The sequence below is a fragment of the Mytilus galloprovincialis genome, chromosome 12, assembly GCF_965363235.1.
Source record: "Mytilus galloprovincialis chromosome 12, xbMytGall1.hap1.1, whole genome shotgun sequence".
Taxonomy (NCBI): Eukaryota; Metazoa; Mollusca; class Bivalvia; order Mytilida; family Mytilidae; genus Mytilus; species Mytilus galloprovincialis.
Genome location: NC_134849.1, coordinates 24,498,261 through 24,507,729, shown reverse-complemented (window position 1 = coordinate 24,507,729; position 9,469 = coordinate 24,498,261).

The following is a 9,469-nucleotide window of genomic DNA, read 5'->3' as shown; positions in this document are numbered from 1 at the left end:
GCGTATAAAAGAATGAAATGTTTATAATACTGTTTCTAGCGTACACAACTGTCTCAGATTAGGGACAGAGTTGACGCCTTCAAACGAATTTAATCCCACCATATTCTGTGTGAACCTGTCCTAAGTCAGAAGCCTGTAATTCAGTGGTTGTTGTTTTTTGTTGTGTAACATATTTGTTTTTCGTTAATTATTTTGTACACTGATTAGGCCGTTAGTTTTCTCGTTTAAATTATTTAAGATATGTCATTTCGATGCCTTCCATATCTGTCAATGCGTTATGGACTTTATTCATTGTTGAAGGTCGTCGAGTGACATTTTGTTGTTAATTTTAATGTCATTTTGGTTTCTTGTGGAGAGTTGCCTCATACGCAATCATATCACAGCTTTTTTTCATATTCTGTTGAAAATATCAAATAATAGAGGATAATCAAAATTGGAGCAGGTTCGAAACAGAGAGAAATATTGGAATCACCAGCCACATCTTTCTACATGGTGTTTATAAAATGTTTGTCTGATCATCGTCTTTGTTTGTTCTTTTTTGTTTTTATGCATATTTGTCAGTTTCTCGTCGTTTTATTTCTTTTTTCCTGGGTATCTTCTGTCCTTTTACAGCGGGTGACAGGGAAGGCATTACGATGTATTGCTATCCATTACATAATATTCGTGTTGGGTTTTTAACCGATCTATAAACATGATGAATACATAGACTTCATCAAGTGCAAACAAACATTCCTTATCGCTTGTTTTAAATTCAATCAAATGATTTTATGAGATATATTAATTTTTGTCAGTATTTTAATTTTTCAATGAAGTGTTTTGAGAAAGATGTTTATCTTGCAATCGTATTTTAATAGTTCTAATCCTCCCTCCCTTTTTAAACTAAAATTTAAATTGACGAATGTATACCAGTATTTGGACAATTAGGTTAACACTATTTATAGTATATGTACACAGGTCGTGGAACCAAACCAGGAAGTTCGTAACATGTGATAAATAACATTTTCCGAAAACATCTGGATTGTTCTCGATGAATTGTTAATAATACTTTACCAAATTTCTCAAACAAAATAACTTATATATTTAGAACAATATAAACACATTTACAACGATTACTTCATATGATTACGAAAATATATTTTCTCACACAAACAATTTTCTAAAATGCTTATGTTAATTTAAATACTAGTATTGTATATTACCAATTATTTTAGAGTAGATACATTTTGTTTACAAATATTCAATCGCAATAGTTACAGGACATTATCTTAACAGCTATACCAGGATTAAGATTGTGTACGCCAGACTCTCGTTTCATCTACAAATGAATTATCAGTGATAAGTTTTCAATTTCATAACACATTTTCTATGTTGTGTTTTGTGTTCTGTTGTTTTTCTGTCTTTTATTCTTTTTAGCCATTTGTAACATTTGTTTGAATGTTTCTTTGACTTTTTTCGCGTGTCTCTTCATTTATTTCCAACAACCTTTTTTGTCTACCTTGTATAAAAACTTTTAATAATTATGAATAACGCACAACATTCGACATAAAATAGATAATTTAAATGATGTAATGTTTATTTGTCCAGAAAATCGAAATATACATACAGTTAAACAAATCTGATAAAAAAACATTTGACAAAACAAATCCTACCACATGCTAGTTCATAAATTACATAGTTATATGAACCTCCTTAAGTTTAATGAATGATTTACTTTAATTAGCACCCCCGATACACACATATTCTTCTCTAATTGGGGTGAACATTGGCTTTCAGCATTTTTTAAAATCAATATGACGAGTATTGCAAAAAAAAAAAGACACGTAATATCAAATCAACAAAAAAGTTCAATAAGAAAAGATTTTTAATAGAAAAATATTGATATCATAATAAAAACTTATTAACAAATAACATATTTTACGAATTTTGGTAAATGACATTAATCATCTTACCTTCTCTGATTATACAAAACGTATGTTAAGTATAGGTGAGAAATTCCAAAATGAATGAGGAAAAGGTATCTTTTGAGTAAAATTAGATGTGTTTAACTTTGAAAAAATTAACATTTCTGTAGTTTTTATGTAATTTTCAGAGGTTCAATGTGACCTACCGAATTATACTATTTACAGGCTTTGTAATAACATGAGCAACACGACGGGTGCCACATGTGGAGCAGGATCTGCGTACCCTTCCTAAGCACCTGAGATTAACCCAAGTTTTTGGTGAGGTTCGTGTTGCTGTTGTATACCTATTTGTGACATCTTGTTACCTATTGTGTCTTTCGAACCAGATTAAATCCACGAATTTCAACAATAAAAAGTACACGTGCCAAGTCAGGAAAGTGACAGTTGTTATTCATTCATTCATTCGTTTGGTTTGTTTGAGCTTTTGATTTTGCCATTTGATTAGGTACTTTTTGAATTGAATTTTCCTCGGAATTTGGTATTTTTGTGATTTTACTTTTTTCAATACCGATCTGACTGTCACTCAATTATCATTGATTAATATAAGGAAAAAATGATGTAGTCGTTTGATGTGACCATATTTAAAAAGATATAACCTTTACCCAAAGTTGTTTTCAATAATTGCCCGCAAATTTCTAAATAAATCAATATGGAATAAAGTTACGCCATTATACATGTTATATGTGTATCTCATCACACAAGATAAATTTAATAAAGAAAACATAAACTCGAAAATTTGGATAAATGAATTCTATTTTCAAACTTCATTAAGATTGGCGTATTATGTTATATTCTATTTTAAATAATTCTACCATGTAATTCTTCTTCAAAGCATTTGTCGATTGTCATGTATTTGAATGGAAATTTTAGATTTAAATACATAAAATAATAAATTCATTATTAGACAATAAGTGCCTTATTGTATTTCTGATATGTAAATTGTGCATTTGTGCATTTTTCGTGCAGATAAAAAAAAATGTCAATTTAGTAATTTAAAAACATATTGGAATAATTAACTTTTGAATTGAATTTGAATAAGTCACCGGACGTTTTATGTTGGTATATTTATCAAATTTTCAATCTACATTGTATTTGATCAAAATTCAACATACACTTGTTTATTGGAATTCAAATTTTAAAGCACTTGCAACCAACGATTCTTTAGAGTTAATCTACCGAGATTATTTATCCACACAAATCATATTGTTTTGCAATACCTTTTGGTGAACTGAGGATTTTATTATGTTCGGGTTTTTTTTGCAATCACTAGCCATCTTTTTTCTGTCAAAAATATGTCCTCAATGAAACAACTCACTGCCAAATTACTACTACCTGATTATTTGCAGGAGTAAAATACAAAAATAAAAATTAAATAAATCTTTAAAAGTCATGAAAGGATCTGGAGAAAAAATTATGCGCACAAGGGTAACAAAAATATGCAACAGACTTACAGTGGATTTTACCCGCTTTTAGACTGCATATCTAATTCTCTCCTATTTACACGAAACCAGCCCAAGCTTTAGGATGTAAATAGTCTGCCCAAATTCTTAAAAAAACTTCATCCTGTGTTTCCGCTTTATCAAATACGTCTGAAACTTAATCGTACATCAATTAATCGCGTTTTCATTTTAATCGTTCACGAACATTCGAGGACAAAACTAATGGAAGACCTCACACATATCCAACCACTGATAGTTTACTGCACTTTAACTCATTCCATTAACACACTCGAAGAATATACTTCCAGTCCCGTGTTTGTATTACTGTTCACTATAAGGATGTTTTAGTAATGACTTCGTGTATGCCAACGACAAACAATCTAGACTACCCAGAATTCAAACCATCTTTTTAAAATTCCAAGCGTATCGTTTTCACAACCAAATTTCCTTGTCTTTTTAGACACTTATCGTTTAACACAAAAAGTGTCATTTTCCCTCATTCCTTTCTTTACCTTTAAGAAGACAAAATATGCTACTAGATTAATCGCCAACATCCAATTTTAGTTAAACAGCAAGCATGTTTATTGAAAGTATTTGAAAAAAAATATACTTGAACCATTCACTTTCATGTCATCGTTGTATATTTTCTATTTGACATGGCGATGTCAATCTGTTTTCGACTTATGAGTTTGAATATACCTTCGGGACCTTCCGTCATTGATGAGTTTGAATATCCGTTCGGTACCTTTATGATATTTACAAAAGATGTAATAAGGCATATTTTCAGGTCTTGAAACTCCAAAGACTTCTTTAACCTGCAATAACATTACATGTCCGTGAATCAAAACATCATTTCTAAAGTAAAGATTTGGAAGTGACTTTTATTTATTTAGGTAAGGTTATTGAATAAGATGATATGTTTTATCATTTATATTTTTTGTATCAAAAGTCAATAATTATTTACACATAAAGTCACTATATTACTTATTATAGATTCTTGTAGTGATGTTTTCGAATAATATAGTTAAATCATTTGTAAAGAATCAAATTTTCCCTTTTTTCATCATCTTTAAAATACTAACTGCTTTCAATTACTAGTAATTTCAAAATAAAAATGAAAAGTCTAAAAGTTGTTTGTAAAAAGGATCATGAACATTAAATTACGATATATGATTATCGTACAAAAATAATTTAAAAAATCGTTAACAGTTGATTTCGTGTCAACCGTCATACTTTTGGATCGCTGATTTTGTGAGAAAAAAATCTAGTTTACCTAGCAGTGCTCGTTTTAAGAAAATGTTTGTTGTTCTATTGTTTATAAATTAAACATTCAAACAATATAAAATATTCAGAGCGTATAAGGTAATTAAATGTTTATAGTAGTGTTCTAAAAATAAATGATGAATATATGACAAAAAGTTACTAGAAACTGGAGTACCAACGCAACACAATGATGATAAAACTAATGATATATCGACAAGAGATGAATATTAATACAATCAAATCAAAATAGCGAAAGTCGTATCTGCTGATAAATCATATTCCCTCAAATAAACTAAGTTGAGCAAACAAAAAATATTTAAAGAGGAATAACCCTACATAATTTCTGCACTCAGCAACGTAAGGCGTGTTTAAAGAAGCAATAAGTTATTACTGAAAGATCCTTTACTAGTCTAGTATTCCATATTGTCATAATATTATTGTTTACTCTGTAACTACTGTTCTCTGCTGTTTTTTGTTTATCATATATTGTATATATATTTTCGTTTGCCATAGCATGTATATGCTTCTTGCAAAAAAAGTATTCATTCATTATCTTCTTCCACTGATTAACAAGCTTGACTGCTTTTTTTTCTTCTTCTATTTTTCCTTATTTCCACAGTTACACAAAGCAAAGTTGACAGAAAATATGTTTGTATGTGTTAAGATCTATATTACTATCTCAAAGCCTTATAACACAATGTAAGTTGCATTGATTGATACACAAATATTAAATTCATAAAAGTTTACACAAAATTAGTTTTTACTGACGAATGGGAGATAACCAAAATGAATATCCGAGATTTTTCCTCCAATAATAGTTTAAAATATATAGAGTTTATTCTACTTTTGAGTTTTTACTGTCGTTTATTATTTAAATTAATTTCTTTCTTCTATACTGTGATGAACAATCATACTATCTTAATGTCTTCAGATTTTACTGTGTTTTATATAAAAAATGTTGTATATGATGAACTTACGGGCGCCGAATAGGACTCTTGTGGTTTTGTACTCGAAATTCTATTTTGTACGGACAATAGTGAGTTTTGTTCAACAAAAATGAGTTCAGTTTAACAAAATTACAGTGGACAAAAGTTAGTTTTGTCATGACAAAATTCATTTTTGTAACACAGACTTTACTTTTGTTACCTAATTTGAAAATTGGGAGACAAAAGTCAATTTTGTATGCAAATTAGTTAAGTTTGGATTCTGTGAACTAATTTGCATACAAAACTGAGATTTTGTCACAAAATTCAATTTTGTGTTTATTTTTGTGTAGACAAAATTGAGTTTTGTTAAACAGAAGTGAAAATTTAACACAAAGTTAATTTTGTGCCACAAAAGTCAATTTTGTGTCACAAAAGTCAGTTTTGTCTACACAAAAATAAACACATTTTTGTCATGACAAAATTCAATATTATGGTTTTTTTTGTGTTGACAAAATTGACTTTTGTGACACAAAATTCAATTTTGTAATGACAAAATTCAATTTTGTAGACAAAATTCATTTTTTTGACACAAAATTCATTTTTTGGACACAAACTTCATTGTTGTAGACAAAATTCATTTTTGTCATGGCAAAGTTTAATTCTACTTTTCGCTAAATAGATGATGTTCTTTCACTAAATAATTCAAAATTTGGTGACTATGTGGAACGCATCTATCCAATCGAGCTAGAGATAAAGGATACTACAGAATGATACAGTTAAGTCGGCCTCATATCTTGACTTACATCTAGAAATTAACAATGAGGGTCGGTTGAAAACAAAACTTTACGACAAAAGAGATGATTTCAGCTTTCCAATTGTGAACTTTCCATTTCTAAGTAGCAACATTCCAGCAGCACCTGCATACGGGGTATATATCTCCCAATTGATACGATATTCCCGTGCTTGCATTTCCTATCATGATTTTCTTGATAGAGGGTTGCTGCTCACAAGGAAGCTATTAAACCAAGAGTTCCAAATGGTGAAGTTGAAATCATCCCTTCGTAAATTTTACGGACGCCATCACGAGTTGGTTGACCATTATGGAATAACCGTTTCACAAATGATATCGGATATGTTCCTTACGTCGTAACTACAATCCCCTTCCCTTTCATGAATGTGACCTACCGAATTAGACCATTTACCGGATTTGTTATCATATAAGCAACACGACGGGTGCCTCATGTGGAGCAGGATCTGTTTACCCTTCCGGAGCACCTGAGATCACCCCGAGTTTTTTGGTGGGGTTCGTGTTGTTTATTCTTTAGTTTTCTATGTTGTGTCATGTGTGCTGTTGTTTGTTTGTCTTTTTCATTTTTTAACCATGGCGTTGTCAGATTGTTTTAGATTAATGAGTTTGACTGTCCCTTTGGTATCTTTCGTCCCTCTTTTAATTTTATGTTTATTTTTGTGTTGACAAAATTGAGTTTTGTTAAACAGAAGTGAAAATTTAACACAAAAGTCAATTTTTGTCACAGTCAATTTTATATTTGCATACCTATTTGACTAAATTGAATTTTGTCATGAAAAAATTGAATTTTGTCATGAAAAAAATGAATTTTGTCATGAAAAAAATGAATTTTATCCTGACAAAAATGAATTTTGTCATGACCAAATTGAAATTTGCCTACAAAAATGAAATTTGTCTACAAAAATGAATTTTGTCTACAAAAATGGATTTTGTCTACAAAAATGGATTGTTTCTACAAAAATGAATTTTGTCTTCACAAATATGAATTTTGTCTTCACAAATATGAATTTGGTCTACAAAAGTTAATTTTTTCATCGCAAAATTGAAGTTCTCATAAAACAAGTTTGTATCACATAGTTTTGTAAGACAAAATTGATTTTGTTATGACAGAATTGAATTTTGTACAAAACCACAAGAGTCCCATTCGGCGCCCCGTAGAACTGCTTAAACGAAAAAAATTTAACCCTAGGCCTGCATGCGACCTCTGCAGTCTTAAACTTGAAGTGAGATGAGAGTTTCTTTTCGCAACGTTGAAGGGGTCACTGTGACTTTGAGATGAAGAACAACAATAAAAGTGCTGTTCTGTTGCATTTTTTTTTTTGGTGCATATATATACTATTTGTGTCATGGAAGGATATTTCAATATCATAAGCAATCATGTATAGTATAACTATATCAGTTCTTGTAAATCCTCGGATTGGTGTAATCAGCTTTGGATGCTTCTGGTGAAGGTTAATACAGAAAAGGGCTCCGGACGCATTAATTTGTAGTATTTGTTTTTCATTTTTTTCTTCTTCTTATTTTGCATGTCAAATTTGGAAAGATTTTTAAGAAGAGATTCACCCTGTCTAGTCTTTAAATGTGTTGAAAAAGTCTTCTGTATGTTTTTCAGTGAAAATATTGAAGATTTACAAAAGATGATTAATTGTTTAAATGTCTATTCTAATAAGTACAATTTATTTATTAATTGTTTTAAAACAAAAATTGTTGGTATTCAGAAACAGAGGTCAAGATAAATTAAATGAGAGATGGTATTTAAATGGAAATTCAATAGATATGTGTGATGAATTTGTATATCTGGTATTATTTAGATATAATGGTTATTTTACATATACCAAAAAATCATTAGCAAACCAAGGTCATAAGCATTATTTAGATTGTATAGTAAATTGCAGGATGACTGATTTAATTTTGAAACTATGCTGTCATTGTTTGACACGTATGTAGCAAGTATTTTGAATTATAGTTGTGAAGTTTGGGGAAATCACAAATGTGATAATATCGAACAAGTTCAAATGAAATTTTTAAGACGTATATCAAAGGTGAAAGCATCTATTGTTAATTATATGGTTTATAGTGAGTTGGGACGATACCCTATGTTTATAGAAAGATATTGTCGAATGTTAAAATATTGGTTTAAGTTATTATGTACTGATAACTGTATTCTTAAATGTTGTTATGAAGAAATGCTCGAGAGATGTAATACAAAACCAAACGACAAATATGATTGGGCCTGTCGAATTAGAGACATACTATACATGTATGGGTTCCAGGATGTATGGTTATTTTCCGGACCATGTGAGTATTTGGACCATACGCGTATGGTCATGACCATATGGGTATATACTTTTACGGTCCGACCGTACGCGTATGGTCGGGGTAACTACTTTTTAACTCTTCATAAGGTATGACCCTTTTAGTTGTCAAACATTAAAAGAGGTAATTTTATTATATTTTAATAATAAAAAGATCAACCAAATAAAAATAAAGTTTATGATTGTATTATTGAAATCTTTCTAATGCATATTTGAAAAAATACCTATATAGTCCAAATACTCAGATGGTCCGGCCCGTTAATAACCAAACGGGTATAATCTCATATGGTCCGACCATACGCGGACGGCCGGACCATATGAGTATACGCATATGGGCATGACCATACGCGTATGGTTCAAATACTCATATGGTCCGGAACAGTTATATCAGGGTGTAAAAAATGTGGATTTGTTTTTAATTGAATTCAAAGATAGAGTAAAGGGTAGCTTTCATAGTGAAATGAACTCATTTTTTGAAGATTCGCCAAAATGTATGTTGTATAGATATGTCTTTGACCCCAACATGTTACAATTTTATTTAGATGATGCTGTAAATTATATTTATAAACCATTTATTTGTAAATACTGCATATCTGCTCACTGTTTGAATATAGAAACTGGTCGATTTTGTAATATTGAGAGACATCTGAGACTGTAATATGAGGGATAAACAAATAATTGAAGATGAATATAATTTTATTATAGTATGTAAAAAGTATAATGAACTCCGAAAGAAATTTATCAAACAATAGTATTG